Source organism: Vicugna pacos, chromosome 16 (genome assembly GCF_048564905.1).
Source record: "Vicugna pacos chromosome 16, VicPac4, whole genome shotgun sequence".
NCBI lineage: Eukaryota > Metazoa > Chordata > Mammalia > Artiodactyla > Camelidae > Vicugna > Vicugna pacos.
Genome location: NC_133002.1, coordinates 20,892,481 through 20,911,090, shown reverse-complemented (window position 1 = coordinate 20,911,090; position 18,610 = coordinate 20,892,481).

The following is an 18,610-nucleotide window of genomic DNA, read 5'->3' as shown; positions in this document are numbered from 1 at the left end:
TTTCATATCTTTGCTGCTCTCTGTTTATTTGCTGCATTCATTTCTCTGTACACTGTCTTTCTCTGCTACAGTTTTAGTTTCTGTGCTTTTCAACTTCACTTTGTCCTTAGCTCTGTTTCATCATAGCAATGACTCTGTCCCTAAGCCTAGCACTCTAAGGCCTAACATTCTAAATTTACATTTTAGAGGTAAAATCTGATCTCCTCATCCCTGAGCCAGGAACCTGTGGTCAGTGGGTGGCTGGTGTCACAGAATAGAAGCCTGCCCAGCTAGTCCCATCATGTCACTGTAGACAGCTGGCAGAGTATTATTTCAAAGAAGAGAATGTGGAGAGGAGGCAGTCCTAACTATAATGCCAGAATCAAGTGAACTGTCTTCTGATTTCAGCCCTGTGTTCTTCTCACTATACCAGCCTGAAGAACTGACTGTGTTTTAGTCATCTTTCAATTCCTACAACACTCTATAAAACCAAATGCCTAGAAATTGTGGACACTGATACAATGCTGGTTGATGTGATGATTTTATAGCGAGTTAAACTAACACTGGCAGGTCATGGACATATCCTAATATTTTCATCCAAAAGTCATCTTTTGGTTGTGTGTCATCTAACACCTGCTGGAGCCAATCCTCTAGACAGAGACAGAAGGGAAAAGGGAGAGAAAGAGGAGGATTTTTAAGATACTTTTTTAATATATATTTTTAAGTTTCAGTGAATGTGTTCTGACCTTGGAATGAATAGGACAGAAAATTGTAAACCCACTCTGCCATATGGTTATTTGTCATACTTGTGCAGTTGCCAGAAAAATCAGTAAAAATAGATTAAAAAAAAAAAAGCAGAAGCTGTACCAGGAGAGTGGAGAGTTCAAATACAGAGATGAAACCCTTTCTCTCCTTTCTCCAGGGTTAAATGGATCAAGACAATGGATCAAGCAAGGTGAAAAGGGAGCCTACTTCTTCTTCCAGAGCCCCAGAGACTGAGGTCAGTGAGTTGGAGGTTTAGATATTCAGGCATTAGTTCATCTGTTTTTCATCTGCATCTCTAGTATATACTCTTCTCTGACTCTTTTGCAATGTTTGCTTATTACAATTCAGGGGCTAGAAAATCAAACTTTAAAAGTTTACTTTTTCTCTCTCGTCCCTTGCAGCTCAGGTATTCTTCCTTTCCCCTTTCCCCTCCTTCACACTCTGGGCAGACCTCAAAGGAATTCAGCCAGTTTGCCAGCCTAGTCTGCATTGTAATATGTTGGTAAATATTGCTCAGTGGTAAGGACTATCTAATTTATTTTCTTCTTTGCACCATTCCCTCTTCTAGTTTGAATGTTTACAATCCATTAAGATGTCACATACATTTATTAAACCTCTCTGATTTCTTTTTTCTTTTAAAAAGATATTATTTTAAGTTTTTTCTTTTGGTTTCCTCTACATCTCATTGTATGGATCTCCCACTGGCTTAATCTTCTCTAGAGCAGAATGCTTGGACTTTCTTTGGCTTAAGCTGGCACATTAATCATTTGCCTAACTTTAAAGTTTAGGATAAAGCCTCTCTCAGAGGAAATTTGCTTGAGTTGCCGTCACAGCAGCAAACAAACCACATCACATCTGGTGCCTTCTATTGAAAGCAATTTGCCCCTTGCCAGCAGCTGAGCTTTGTGGCCACAGCAGAGCAAGCCCTGTGGGAGCTGGGAGATATCAGCAGTAATCAGCAGCAATGTGGACTACTTCTAATGTGGAGACATCTCCTTGATAGCTTCTAAGTTCAGGCTGTGCCTAGGAGGGGCATGGCAGAGCCCACATCAGCACCCCGAATGCCATGACATCTTCTAGCCAACGCTAATCATGGTTTTTCTATGAATCAGCTAGGAAATCTGAAGACTAATTGCCTCCCACATACTTTTCTTAGCTTTTTTTAATGGAGTTTTAAATTTCTACAGCACTGTTTTCTGACCCCCTATACATTCTTTCCTTTCCTCTTTCTTGTGTGTAGGAATGATGTTAGAACCCTCATTCATACTAACTGCATTTTTCTTTAGTGATAGTAGAACAGAGGCTTTTCTATTTTTTAAGGATGTTTAGTTTAGGTAAGACTGTTCAGGTAAAATCTTCCCAGAAATTTCTTCTGGATGTTCCAAGCTACTTTGAGTGTGCCTCTTTCATAACCTTTGCTTATTTCAACTTTGAAGACAGGGTTCCTGTTAGGTTCGCTGTTAATTCCCCACAGTCCCACAGAACAATATCTTGCATATATTATGTATTTGACATAAATTATTAAATATATCAAAATAGATCCATCTTTAGAGTGACCTGGTGGATTTTTATGGATAAACATCACCTGTTTGGTCATATACAGTCCCATTATGCCTTACTTACTCAACAGATCAGGTACTACATTCATGCTGAATCCAAGCATGACTTCACTATTAAAATCCTTTGATCTGAATGGCTTCTTAACCCACTCTTCTCTATTTTTCCACCATAATTAGAACTCTTCTAGCTCATTTTCCTCTTTTATTGTTTAACTAGCCCCTTATTCTTGTTGCTCAATATGATTTCCCCATTGATGCCACAGTTTCCCCTCACTATACTCATGCATTTACCATGATATATGGCATCCTCAGTGGAATAGGACACACACCATATTTTTCATTCAATGTCATCTTGTTGGTATTTTGGATCTTTTATAAGGCTAGCCACACCTTTGATAGAGATCCCTAGACATTATTAATAGTATTTAACATTGTCACCTCTACAAATGCTCACTGATGTGGAATGAGTACTGAGCCTAGACCCTGCAAAAAGGGAAAGCTGCTTACATCAAAGTCCTATGCATTAGATGTCAGATTACAAAATAGCAATGTGGTTGGTGGCAATTCCTGTTTAGATATTTAATTAGCTGGACTTCAATTTTTTCACACCTATTATGGTTTTGGTGGAGAGTAAGTTAATAAAGAATTTATTGAACAAAAATTCTAATAGCACTGAACTGGAATCCCCCCCTCCTTGCCAAAACTTCTCATTTGAAAGTTTTAATGGCTACTCCTATAGCCATCACATGGCCAATCTCATATCTCTACCCTCAGCTTTGATCCTTTCTTTCATGGGTAGCAAGATCCCACTCTCAAAGTTTACCATGTTTAATTAATCTTGTCTTCTTCTAGCATCAATGTAATGCTTATACAGCAAATAAAGATGAAATACATTAACTCTTTCCTGCTCATTATATCCCCTAAGTGTTCTGCTGTCATCCAAAATACATTGCAATTATTCAAAATAATTTTACTGAGCAAATATGAAAGCACTAAGCATTTTTCCAGTGATGAATATCACATCCATAATCCTCACCTTCACTTAGTTTAAACTTTAATAAAAACTTCAATAAAACTCACTACTGTTCTTCCAAAATCACATATTTTAGCTTATGACCTGGCTTCCCTATACCTGTTAGTCATCTAATCCTTCAGCAGTATGATATTGTATGTAGCATATACTTAATAAGATTTTGTTTAATTACATTTGTGACTTTTGACTATTTTCCACACTGTTTCATATATAATTATCCTCTTATTCTTGTTGAACATTCCTTTATAATATTTCTTGCATTGGTCCCTACTTTCTATCCCAAATGACTTCCAGATTACCTCATTTCCTCCCTAGGAAATATCTTCTAGTTGATTATAATTTTCCTTATCCATCCCTATTTTCATCCAATCTGCACAATATTAGCACTTCTATCTCAAACAGATTTTTTTGGTTCCAAATAAAGGATCCTATTCTAGGTAAAATAAATAAACAGGAGGGGGAAAATAGTGTAACGTAAGAATGAAAAGCTATTAACAACGTGACCAAAGGTAAAAATTAGAAGAAGGGTTTAAGAAAGATTGATTTAGAGCAGAGACTGGAGATATGGCAGGAACTGAATTTATTCTTTCATTCTCTCCAGAAAACTATGATTTCTCATCTGTTTCCTCTCTGTGTCTGTTATATATTCTCTCTTTCTCCTTCTCTTTTTTCTCTCCTTTCTCTTTAAATATCTTTGTCTCTGTCTCTGTCTCTTCTCTGTCTGTCTCCTTCTCTCTCCTCATCCCCTCCTCTGCCTTCTTTCCAAAGAATATAAATTCTCTTTGCACATGCATGCAGCTCAAAAGGGTAGCTCTAAGCCCTGACTTCCCATAGTCTCAGTTCAGTTGCCCAATGAAGACTGATAAGATATTATTAACACCTATTTCTAAATTCCTTGGAGAGATGAGGAGATCTGACATGCAACCTATTTCTGCTCTATTCAGATGAAGTATTCATTTTGAATATTTTGCCAAAAGTGTGGAGAAAAATGGAGTTGTCAAAGGATGCTCACAGTTTATCATATACACATTTTTCCAGAGCCCAGTACTGTGGATGAGTGGATTGGTGAGCTAATCTTTTCAGAGCGGGGATACTGGGATGGGCCTACATTCCAGCTGGCATAACCTGTAGCTCTTTGGAGTAAAGCCTTTGGGACTCTCATTTATGATTTATCAGATTAAATATACTTTTAAATCTTCATACTCCATATCCTCTATCATTAAATATTATTGGTTTTGTGCAACATTTTCTCCCTGATTTTGAGTCTCTTCTGCCAGGTAGAGTTTACTCACTGCCTCATAATTTTATCAGTCATGAAATCAGATTTATCAACATTCTCTATCATATCCACTGCCAAATAAAACAAAACAAAACAAAAAACAAAAACAAAAAACTCAAACTGAACACAAAATTCAGTTTATATTAATCTCTACTCTGAAACCTTCTCAGAGTCCCTTCCCCAAATTGTGATTATTTGGTTTTGTTTGCAGTATTAGTTTTGCAACAAATTATGGTTTGTTAGAAATTACTTTTAATAAATGTTTAATTATAATCACTGTACTTATAAACCATTTGTTTATTTTGTGAATTTAAGTATCATTTCATAAATACATTTTTAATCTCCTTTAGGCTGCTCCCTCAGAGAACATAGTGCAGAACCAGATGTGTATGGTGATAAATAAACCATATAAAGAGGACAATTTAGAAAAGAATGAATACTTTTTTAAAACATTTTTTATTGATTTATAATCATTTTACAATGTTGTGTCAAATTCCAGTGTTCAGCACAATTTTTCATTTATACATGAACATACATATATTCATCACATTTTTTCTCTGTGAGATATCATAAGATCTTGTATATATTTCCCTGTGCTATACAGTATAATATTGTTTATCTATTCTACATTTTAAAATCGCAGTCTATCCCTTCCCATCCCCTGCCCTCTTAGCAACAACAAGTTTGTATTCTATGTCTATGAGTCTGTTTCTGTTTTGTATTTATGTTTTGTTTATTTATTTAATTTTTTAGATTCCACATATAAGTGATCTCATATGTTATTTTTCTTTCTCTTTCTGGCTTACTTCACTTAGAATGACATTCTCCAGGAGCATCCATGTTGCTGCAAAGGACATTATTTAGTCAGGTTTTATGGCTGAGTAGTATTCCATTGTATAAATATACCACCTCTTCTTTATCCAGTCACCTGTTGATGGACATTTAGGTTGTTCCCATGTTTTGGCTATTGTAAATAGTGCTGCTATGAACATTTGGGTGCAGGTGTCATCCTGAAGTAGATTTCCTTCTGGGTACAAGCCCAGGAGTGGGATTCCTGGGTCGTATGGTAAGTCTATTCCTAGTCTTTTGAGGAATCTCCACACTGTTTTCCATAGTGGCTGCACCAAACTGCATTCCCAACAGCAGTGTAGGAGGGTTCCCCTTTCTCCACAGCCTCTCCAGCATTTGTCATTTTTGGATTTTTGAATGATGGCCATTCTGACTGGTGTGAGGTGATACCTCATTGTAGTTTTGATTTGCATTTCTCTGATAATTAGTGATATTGAACATTTTTTCATGTGCTTTTTGATCATTTGTATGTCTTCCTTGGAGAGTTGCTTGTTTAGGTCTTTTGCCCATTTTTGGATTGGGTTGTTTATTTTTTTCTTATTGAGTTGTATGAGCTGCTTATATATTCTGAAGATCAAGCCTTTGTTGGTTTCACTTGCAAAAATTTTCTCCTATTCCGTAGGTTTTCTTCTTGTTTTATTTCTGGTTTCCTTTGCTCTGCAGAAGCTTGTAAGTTTCATTAGGTCCCAAATGTTTATTCTTGCTTTTATTTCTTCTAGGAGAAAATTTTTGAAATGTATGTCAGATAATGTTTTGCCTATGTTTTCCTCTAGGAGGTTTATTGTATCTTGTCTTATGTTTAAGTCTTTGATCCATTTTGAGTTTATTTTTGTGTATGGTGTGAGGGAGTGTTCTAGCTTCATTGCTTTACATGCTGCTGTCCAGTTTTCCCAACACCATTTGCTCAAGAGACTGTCTTTTATTCCGTTGTATATTCTTGCTTCCTTTGTCAAAGATTAGTTAACCGAAAGTTTGTGGGTTCACTTTGGGCTCTCTATTCTGTTCCATTGGTCCGTGTGTTTTTGAACCAATACTATGCTGTTTCGATTACTATAGCTCTGTAGTATTGTCTAAAGTCTGGGAGAGTTATTCCTCCAGCCTCTTTCTTTCTCTTCAGCAATTCTTTGGCAATTCTAGGTCTTTGATGGTTCCATATAAATTTTATTATGATTTGTTCTAGTTCTGTGAAATATGTCCTGAGTAATTGGATAGGGATTGCACTAAATCTGTAGATTGCCTTGGGCAGTGTGACCATTTTAACAATACTGATTCTTCCAATCCAAGAGCATGGGATATCTTTCCATTTTTTTTAAAGTCTTCTTTAATTTCCTTCATCAATGGTTTATAGTTTAGAAAAGAATGAATGCCTACTGTGTCAGGGGATAAGGTAGACACTAAATAAGGAAATTAAGCTCAGGAAAACTTTTTCAAAATGTCCTATTATTTTGTGATCTTACCAGTTTTTGAACTGTTAGCATTTTAATTCAAAGTCCAATGATATCTATTAAACTATGTAATAGAAATTTTACTTAAGGAAGCAAAGTCTTCTGAAGAATTTTAATCAATGATCCAAATATTGAGTCAGCTACTGTGGTGCTATGAAGTCTACTTATCCATTTATTATTACTCTTCTGTACCTTTCTTGGTAACCCTATTGGTAATTAACTTGAACTCTATATATGAGAAATTAATAAGATATCCTGTCTTAAACTGAATTATTCAGTTCAGATCCCACTTGTTTAGATTGGCAGGGTAATTAATCTAAGTAAATGTCTTTATTACATATTGCCTCAAGACTCAAGCCTGCCTTTGGGAATTCTGTAGCTCTATTGGAAGTCAGTTGTGAGACTTTCCCCAATCAGCCTCCTGTTCGTTACATTCTATGTTAGCCTAGTCATTATTCTCCAAAGACAAAAATAACAGAAATCAGGGGGAAAGAAAAAAGCCCATTGCAGGTTCTTCTTTTGCATCCTATTTTGATAAAGGTACAGAATCAACAAGCATTGGTAATTATACCCCTTGCATAAGCTAAAGCACATTAAAAAAGGAAATATAAAAACCTAGTCCTTCATTCTCAAGGAATAAAGGGTACAAGTGGAGTAGTGATACAAACATTGCATAACTAATCATATATTTATTTCTGTTTTTTGAGGTAGAGTCAGTTTACAATGTTGTGTCAATTTCTGATGTACAGCACAATGTTATACATGGATAGACATATATTCATTTTCATATTCTTTTACACCATAAGCTACTATAATACATTAAATATATTTTCCTGTGCTTACAGTATAAACGTGTTTATCTATTTTATATATACCAGTCAGTCTCTGCAAATCTTGAACTCCCAGTTTATCCCTTCCCACCCTCCTCCCTCCTGGCAACCACTATTTGGTATACTATATCTGTGAGTCTGTTTCTGTTTTATACATAAATTCATTTGTGTTTTTTTTTAGATTCCATATATGAGTGACAACATATTTTATGGCTGAGTAAATATTCCATTGCATAAATATACCACAACCATATTTTTATTTCTGACTTAATATTGCAGTCATCACACTTACTCAGGGCTACAGTGCTTCTTTCAACCTCACCACAATGAGAAGCCCTGGACCTAACCCTGGCACAGCATATTCTAATTTAGGGCATGCAAGAAGCATTTAGCTCTGTTAGAATTCTTGTTTAGTATAAATTGCAAATTTGGTTCTATGATGTATAGGAAAAGAGTCAGGAGTATGGGTCAAGGTCTAGTCTTGCAGACACAAGAAGGAACATAGCTTTGATAGGCAGCATGTTTCCACACAGAGCTGGGTCTTCTTAAGTGCTTGTAGATGAGGTTATTTTTATCACATATATAGGCCATTCAAGCCAGAATGGTACACATCTATAATTCACCATAAATTAAACAATTGGATTCAAGGTCTTAATGCAAACAATTAAATCTTACTCTCCAGAGGAGGGAGGTATAGCACATGGACTTCAGTACTTACTCTATTGAGGTTGCTTCTCAGGCCTTATAATATTTCATTTGATCTTCATAAAAGGGCCATGAGGTACCTATGATTGTGCTTCCTTTAGAAACAAGAAAATTAATTCTGAGAGGTTAAACAAAGAATCCAAGCCCATGCAGTCAGACTGTGTAGGGCAGAGCTGTATTTGAATACAGGTTTCCGTGGTTCAAATAAGTAAGTAGGTAGTGTTATCTATATCACATATTATGAGAAAGTAAATTCTTTATTGAACTATTTTCAGAATGCCAGTGAAAGAGAATGAAGACCAATGAAACACTCTTCAAATAGCGGGAACTTACTTGAACTGACTAATCCTTAAATAACTTCCCACTTATTTCCCTTTTACTGGAACAACACTCTCAGTTAATTGTATCAATTGTTTCAATGACACATATTTTTGCATTTCATTCAAAGGTGAAATTAAAGTTCATGTGTCCTCATTAAAGTTCATGTGTCCTTATTCCTTACTTACTTTTAGTGCTTTTCCTTTGGACAATGGGGATTTAGTCTGCAGCTGACCATATTTTCCTACTACATCGTGGTTTCCATCAGTTCCTCTGTGGTAGACACAGAGACAAACCAACCTGATCCCCTTTTAAGGAAGGACTTTCTGCCCAGCTGCATGGACTGAAGTAAGTGATGGGTCTTGAAGTCCTAATGGAATGCCCAGCTATAGCTGTCAGTGTGGTACCTTATGAGCTAGAGACCAAAGGTAGTTGAACCTGGCTCAGAGAACATCATCATGGGGAATTTCTCATTGTCTCTGCAGATACCAGTGGAGATAGAAGCAGGCTATTGAAGACCAGACAGCACCAGAATCCCAAAGATCAGATACCATATTTTATGGAAGCCTTCTTATAACTGAGAAAGCGTATCAAGGGAGCAGGAAAAAAAAAGAAAGAAAAGCTTAAATTTGTTGAGTTTAAATCCAAATTGATGGTAAACCATCACACTGAACTATTTACCAGGTAATGATAAGATTGTTTTCCTATCATACAAATCGGGGACTCAGTTAAATAAAAAAATAGTTTGACTTTTCTACATTTATACATATATTTACAAAATATTAATATATAAAAATTAAATTTTTACACTTTGGATTTGAGGCTTATGAAACTTATAACCACTGCATTTGATTTTCTACAGTCTTCCTTGTTTTTAGTTTAAGAGAAATAAAAATAAATCTGACAGTGAAAGAGAGAAAAGTTTGTGCCGAAGAAGAGATGGGGAAGAAGCTATAAAAGACACCAAAGAGGAGACTCTGAAGTAAACATAGGGGAAGAAAGCATTTTCTTTTCCCAAAATACTTACCTTAAAGGGGCGAGACAGATGAATTCCTGTTTTAGGCTGTGTCAGAAGGCAAAGTTTCCCCAGCTGAAATATCCGACATGCCGCTACTGCATGGCAGTTTACGTTCATTACTACTGCCTGTCCCCGGAGCTCCTTGATGTTCTTATAAGCTATTTGTTGTCCTCAAGTATGTCATCATGTGTTAAGTTATATGTTTTGAAAGATGGGGTACCAGGTTAGCTGAAAAGGTATTACTAAGTTAAAAATAGAGGAGGAGAAGAGGGGAGAGGAAAGGGTCTAAGAAGAGAGAGAGCAATGAAAGGAGAAAGTGAAAGAAGTAGGGAGGTGCGGGGATAGAGGATAAAAAGTTGAAAATTCCTAGGGCTGCTAATTTGGGAAAGTTATTTCCAAGAGAAATAGAAAATTGGACAATTGTCCTGTGTAAATGCTCTGTTTTGGTGCTGTTTTGTTTTGTTTTGTTTTATCAAATCCTTTCTTCTCATCGTCTCCCCTAATAGTGAGGGGTTCCACACTGTCAGTTCAAAAGTGCTTCTGAGACATAGCTTGGTAAGAATCAATACAGTCTAGTCAGTCCAATTTCAAGTCACTGAATAGCACCTGTTCTCTTTGTAATAAAGTAAGTCATCTTTTTCTGAATGAGCTGAGTCTGAAAGCTTGGGAGGAGACAGGAAGCACTAATGCACTGCAGTGTTTAAACAAATCAATGCACCACTGTACCTTGAAAACCACCAAGCAAACAATTGATACCCAGCAGGCCCTGCACTTAAGGCAGCTCCAGGCAGCTACCAGGCCTGCTATTTATTTCCATTTCTTGATACCTTTGGAACATCATTAACCACAGGGAAGCATTAGGAGGACAAGTGAGCCAGATTCACATCTGTTTAAGTAACTGTGAGAACTAATCTTTTCAGAACATTAGAATGCTGCTTAGAATTTCACTTCTGCTGATGGTATTACCCTGACCAGATTGACTGTAAACATTGTTATCAAAGGCGTTGCTTCAGCTCTGTCTGTCTCTATGGGAAAATTTTTATTTTTATTTTTCCTTAAAAAGAACTAGCAGGGGCTGACTTTTTATTCCAAATTCAGGGCATGCTTTTCAAGTCATTTATCCTTCTTCTCATGAAAAATGCGATGCCACTAAAACAAACCTTACAAGACAGACCACAAAGTGACAGACAAATAGCATCTTAATACGTTCTTATACAGGCACTTAAATGTGTTTTTTATTTCCCTTTCTCCTTCTCAAAAAGATAAATGTTTTGGGTAAATAATCAACCAAGGTTTTTATTTTCTCTTTTGCTTTCAGAGTGTGTTGTCAAGCTTGGTAAATTTTTTAGCAGCTGTCAGAGTAAATTTATTACCAATGATGTCTACATTCTTATATAATCCAGAAGGGAAAGTCCTGGTGATGGGTCTTATTTCAGTTTTTGGAAACCAGATGTCTAGCATGATTAGGATGCAAAAAGAGAGTCAGTTATATGAAATCTCCAACTGCCATCTCTTATGCAGTAATGAATAAAAGCAGATTGTCCTAAATTGTATCACTTGTAACTTTCCTTCACTTGCATAACCAAGAACTACAGATGGAGAGGGAATTACTGATACATGTTTTTGAAAATTAAAAATACAGTGAATTTATTTTAGGAAAAAATAAGGCAAATTAAGATGTTGCTATAGTGCATAATTTAAAATATATATCCAGACATGAAAAAGAGCAAAATTCCTAAAGTTAATAGAACAAAAAATATAGATAAGTTAAAGGAAATAAGAAATTGTCATAATTTATAAAGATAATACTATCTGCTTCCTTTGGAGCCTAGGGAGGACTCCACTGGCATCATTGAAGGTGACAGTGTAAGAAATACTCAAAATATAGATGGAATGAACACTAAAATGCTTCATGACCCAAACTGCTTGGGACTCAAACAATTTCGTGCGTATAAAATTAAGCATAGCATGGAATGTATATCACACAATCATATATTTATAGATAGCCATTGTGGTTTTGTGTGTAACTGCTGCAAAGCTATATCACAAATGAATAGATAAATCACTTATGGAAATACCCAGTCTGGATATATTCATAAAGATTTATGTTTATTAAATGCATGCATTGGAAACAATACCCAAAATGTATCTGGAATATCCTAGACACTTATAAAATCACAAAATAATTTTTATTCAAAAGGCCAAGCCCAGAGTCAACATGGAAGCAGACAATCTTCAAGGTCAAGGATACTTTGGGAATTATTGCTGTAAAAATCTCACATACTTACTATGTGGCCAAACTGAGATACAAACCCATGTTGATCTGACTCTAAAATATTTGCTCTATATTGTTGCTGTCTGGTATCAAAATGCTGGGAAGCATAGATCATTTAAAGTATTGATGAGTTAAGTATGTAAAGTGCTTACATAAGTTGGAAACCCTTAATAAATACAAGGTTTTACTAGCTATTATTAGCAGCCATTATTCGGGTGGTTTACAACTAGGTAATTGATAAATATCTATTAAATTAATTTGAAATTTAAAAAAACATTGTAGAGACCTCATCACTATCTTTTCCCTTTAGTAACTTTTCAAGCTCATTTTATCAAAGGATGTCTTGTATGTTGATATTAGAAAAACAGGTTTGAAGGTAACAGAGGTTATATGAAGATATATATTAATCAGGATAGTCCAGACTATGCTTGGATTCATACAAATTTTTTCTGATCACATAAAGTTTAATAGGTGTATGTAGATTTCCTCCATCTTATTTATTTAGTATTTTTAGCTCACGACACTTAATATCATTGCTTCAGGAGAATGAAGGGCTGAAAGTGTACACAGAATGATTTAAAAGGTCAAGCATAAGTGAAGTAAGCCAGAAAGAGAAAGAAAAATACCATATGAGATCATTCATATGTGTAATCAAAAAAGAAAAAAAATAAGAAGACAAATGAACTCAAATATAAAACAAAAACAGACTCATAGACATAGAATACAAACTTGTGGTTGCCAGGGGGATGAGGGGTGGGAAGGGAGACACTGGGAGTTCAAAATTTGTAGATACTTACAGGTATATATAGAATAGATAAGCAAGTTTATACTTTATAGCACAGGGAAATACATACAAAATCTTGTGACAGCTCACGGTGAAAAAGAATGTGACAATGAATATATGTATGTTCATGTATGACTGAAAAATTGTGCTCTCCACTGGAAATTGATATAACATTGTAAACTGACTATAATTCAATAAAATAAAATTAAAAAAAATATCCAGTAAAAAAATAAATTAGAAAAAAAATTTAAAAATAAAATACCAAGCCTAGAAAAAGGCTTACATTGTTTCCACCAGCATGCCCTGGGCCAGAATCTACTCACACGATCAAAATGACCATATGAACCACAGATCATTTGAAGGATCACATGAATATTTAATGAGTTCTAACAATTTATGCTACACTATTATCAAGGCTAATCCTAACCTGAAATCAGTAAAGCAATTTCTCCTCCTCTGTTCATAGAGGAAGAAGCAAGCATTGGTACAAGAAGTAAGATATTCTGACTTCTGGAGGAATAATTGAATTAGTAAACTATTTTGAGAAATATGACTATTTTCAATTTTTATGCTGGATGGCAAAAATAATCACATATTGGTTGTATCTAAAATGTGCACCATTTTACAAACAAATGCTGAATTTCTGATCCAAATAGCCTGGTTCTGCTGCTGATGTATATTTTATTTAGGTAATATCTGCTTGTCAAGAAGAGAAGCTGTCAGTCTTACAAGTTTTACAAGAAGTTGTCTTCTCTAGACTTCAGTTTTATTATTACAGTACAGTGGTTCACACCACCTAAATTTAAATCATGCATTTAGTCATTATCAAGGACGTAAGCTGGGACAAGCAAGTCACTTCTATAAAATCCTTCATCAGTAAAACCCTTTGTGTGGTTGTTGTGAAAATTAAATAAAAGAAATTGTACAAAACACTTTGGGGTTGGCCATCAAAAAAATATTATGTTAGTATTGAATCTGATGGGAAGTTTGCCCTTACTGCACTGAGCTTAGTATCTGACAATGACCTTGGATGAATAGGCCATGAAGCCCATGGCCAAGGTCACAGCAACATACTTGTAGTATAAGGTAAATAATGATTGTATGCATGTGCCAGTTACATAAGTCTTAAAACAAAGAAAGTAAAAGTATGCATGCACTAGTGGTATTATGTAAACCTCATGAACAAAGAAATGAACACTGTGCATGTGTGGGTAGAAAATAGATAAAAGCCAGACAAGTGCAACACGCTGGGGCGTTATCTTGTTAAACTAGAAGAAAGTGCTGGGCGCCAACGCCGCTGCCGCCGACCACACTTGCCACCTGCTTGTACTGCAGTAAAGTGCTATGTTGCTTCATGTCGGCTCCTTGTGCAGTCTGTTTCACGGTATGGCAGCTCCTTGCACATTTTTCCGGTTGGGCCACTCACCTCCTCGAATCCCACTTCAGCCCCCCTTGTCTGACAGTACCTCACAAACACTATTCCACTCTAGCTATTTTGTTCCCAAATCAGCTCATTAAAATATTTTGTATCATTTAAATGGCAAGACTAGGGTTATGTTACAGTCCCAACTAAAAAGATGCAGTGCTGTAGCTCTAAGTTTCATTTACATGCACTTTTAGATGGCTTTAGGTAGTCCAATGTTTATTACCTATAATAAGAACAGTATGTTCAGTTCACCAACAGAAAATCTGATATTTTAATTTCCTGCCTACACTACCTGTGAGTTACTCTGGTACTTTTTACAGTTTTTCTCCCCCTCTCTGCGGTTTTATTCTTTATTCACTTTGGTAATTATCATAGCCCAGAGCAAAACTTAATTTATTGATGTATACTTTACCTACAAAAAAAAGTATATATTTAAAGTGTAAAATTTTATTCACTTTGACAAAGTCACAAAACACAACCACAATCAAGATACTAAACATTTCCATCACCCGCAAATACTTTCTCTGGCTCCCTTGCTGCACATCATACCCTAATTCCAACCCTAGCCAGCAACTAATCTTCTTTCGTTTATTATAAATTGGTTCGTACTTTTCAGACATTTATATAAATGAAAACAAACAACATGGACTATTTTCATGTCTGGCTTCTTTCATTCCATATAATACTTTTGATATTTGTTCATGTAATTACATGCGTTTTAATTAATTAATTTTATTGCTGAGTAGCATGCATATAATATTATCTGGACCCATTTATTTATTTCTTTTGAACTTTAACATTTTTTATTGAGTATAGTCATTTTACAATGTTGTGTCAAATTCCAGTGTAGAGCACAATTTTTCAGCTATACATGAACTTATACATATTCATTGTCACATTTTTTTTCTCTGAGCTACCACATGATCCTGAATATATTTCCCTGTGCTATACAGTACAATCTTGTTTATCTACTCTGCATTTTTAAATTCCCAGTCTGTTCCTTCCCATACCCCCCAGCAACCACAAGCTTGTACTCTATGTCTATGAGTCTGTTTCTGTTTTGTATTTATCTTTTTTATTTTATTTTTTAGATTCCACATATGAGTGATCTCATATGGTACTTTTCTTTCTCTTTCTGGCTTACTTCACTTCAAATGACATTCTCCAGGAGCATCATGTTGCTGCAAATGGCATTATGTTGTCGGGTTTTATGGCTGATAGTATTTCATTGTATACATATACCACTTCTTTTTATCCAGTCATCTGTTGATGGACATTCAGGCTGTTTCCATGTCTTGGCTATTGTAAATACTGCTGCTATGAATATTGGGGTGCAGGTATCATTTTGAAGTAGGGTTCCTTCTGGATATATGCCCAGGAGTGGGATTCCTGGGTCATATGGTAAGTCTATCCCTAGTCTTTTGAGGAATCTCCATACTGTTTTCCACAGTGGCTTCCCTTGTTTCCCTCTCCCACTCTTAATGATTTAGATGTCTTCTTTTACAATTTTGTGTTTATTCTTTTTGTAATTCATGGCAGTTATCACCTTTCCAGTTATGAGTTTCTCATTTTTGTAGCATCCTGCTTCTTTTCTATTTAGAGTAGACCTGTCAATATTTCTTTTAGCATGGGTTTAGTGTTGCTAAACTCTTTTAGTTTTTGCTTGTCTGTGAAGTTCTTTATCTCTCCTTCTCTTCCAAAGGATAGCCTTGCTGGATAGAGTATCCTAGGCTGCATCTTTTTTTCATTCAAGACTTTGAATATATCTTGCCACTCCCTTCTGGCCTGTAGTGTTTGTGTAGAGAAATCAGCTGAAAGCCTTATGGGGGTTCCCTTGTAACTCACTCTTTGTTTTTCTCTTGCTGCCTTTAGGATCATTTCTTTATTCTTGACTCTGGCCATCTTGATGATGATATGTCTGGGTGTGGGTCTGTTTGGGTTCTTCCTGTGTGGGACCCTCTGAGCCTCCTGTGCTTGGATATCTGATTCTTTTAGGTTTGGGAAGTTTTCAGTCATGATTTCTTCAAATACCTTTTCAATCCCCTTTGTTCTTTCTTCCCCTTCTGGAATCCCTATTATGTGTAGAATGGCACGCTTTATATTATCCCATAGGTCTCTTATATTGTTTTCATTGTTTTCTATTTGTTTTTCTCTCAGCTGTTCTGATTGGGTGCTTTCTGTTGTCCTATCTTCTAGGTCACTTATTCATTCCTCTGCATTATCTAGCCTGCTTTGTACAGCCTTTAGGTCAGCTCTCATCTCAGCAAATGAGTTTACTAATTCTACTTGGTTCTTTATAAATTCCATTTCATTTTTGACATATTTTATATCTCTAAAAACTATTGCTTTTAGTTCCTTTGGTACTTTGGTCATTCCTTTTTTGAATTCTTGATCTAATAGGCTATCATTGTTAATTTCCTTGATCATGCTTTCAGGGGATTTCTCTTGATCTTTTAATTGGGAGTGGTTCCTCTGCTTCTTCATATTGCTCATATCTCTGTGGCACTGTGGCTTAAGGAGTATCAGTTATCTAGTTCTCCTGGAGATGGTGTGCTCTTAATGATTTTATTGAGAGGTCTTTGTGTCTTTGCCCTGTTTCACGAACTCAGCTTGCTGTTTCCAGAGGCCCTCAGTTGGCTCCCTCATCTGTGCTGCTCCCAGTGGCTGTCAGTTAGCAGATTGCGTCCCCTCCAAATGCTGTGTCAAGTGCTGAGCTCTTACCCGGTGGGTGGGCGGGTCACTCCCCCTCCTGATGCAGCAGTCAGATGCTGCACTTGGGCGAGGCAGGTGGGCTGATCTCGCCCCCTCCCAGCACCATGGTCAAGTGCTGAGTCCTGCAAGGAGGGCAGGTGACTGCCTGCCCTCTCCTGGTGCCAGTCGCTTGGCTGCTGTGTGCAGCTGCCCACTGCACCTTGGGTTGGCACCCTGAAGGTGGGCTCAGGGGAAGACCACAGAACTACCCAGCCCCTGCTATGTGCCAAATCTCAGCTCCTTGTTTGTCTTGGAGGCACAAGTTCTCTGAGGTGCCAGGGTAGAAATATCCTATCTGCTTCAGGCTGTAAACAAGTCTCAGTCCTGCCCAGGAGGTGGTGGAGCCCCTGGATGCAGATTCAGGGCTCGCCCCCCCCCCCGCTCCTGGGCACTGCACACAGGAGGAGATGGTGGCTGTGGCTGCGCCCCACCTCTCTTCTTGTGAGAAGCACCAGTAATGAAGGCGCAGGTCTGAGGAGACAAAGGGTACAGCACCCCTCCCCCCAGGGCACATCAGCCATTTTGCTTTGCTTTTTTCACAATTTATGGTGGACCGAGGTTGTTCTGCTCCATATCTCCTTGCAGTCACATTGTGCAGCACCTTGCAGTCCCCTGGGGCTGCCTCAGTGCAGCCGCCCCAGTCTTCCACCTGGCTCAGGCAGCCTGTACTGGCCCCAGCTGCTGGCTCACATCTCAAGCTGGGTGTCATGGGGACTCTTTGTGCCTGTTTAACTCAGTTCTGTTATTCAAGAGATGCTCAGGGCAGATCTGAGCCTCAGAGTCTCCCCCTCCATCCCACCAGCCTCTCCATTGGAGAGGGGAGACTCAGCAAATGAGCACCAGTCCTCATTTGCTGTTCCCTTCCCATGGGATTGGTCCCATGCTGCTTTGCTTTTTCTTCTTTCTGTTTTCCTTTTTTACTACCAGATTCTTGGCATCTTTGTATTTTGAAGAGGGTGATGTTCTGTCAGAGTTCAGCAGGTGCTCTGGTTAGCACCTGAGTAGGTCCGTAGATGTGAGTTTTGGTGTATTTGTGGGAGAGGGTGAACTACAAGTGTCCTTCTACTCCACCATCTTGCTTTTCTCCCCCCATTTACTTATTGATAGGCATTTGTGTTGTTTGCAGTTGGGGGTTATTACAAATTAGGCTGTCATGACATTTTTTGTATGAGTCTTTATCTAGACTTATATTGTCATTTCTCTTAGATAAGTACTGGTCAAACAGTCAGTATATGTTGACTTTTTAAGAAATTACCAAACCATTTTCCAAAGTTGTTGTATCAATTTACATTCCTGTCATCTATGTGTGAGAATTTCAATTTCTCTGTATCTTTTTTAACACTTAGTATATTCTTTCTTTATTATTTTATCTATTTGAATAACTATGCCATGATAGTTTATTGTGTTTTTTTTCCTTGATGGCTAATAGTGTTGAATATTTTATATATATTATGCAACATATTATTTAATTAACAGTTGTTATAGAAAATAAAATTTAGTTCCATCATCCCCTAGGGATGTATACATTTCCTCTTGATTTATCACATTTACCTTAAACTTAGCATAAACAATAAAATTCTAATTTTTATGTATT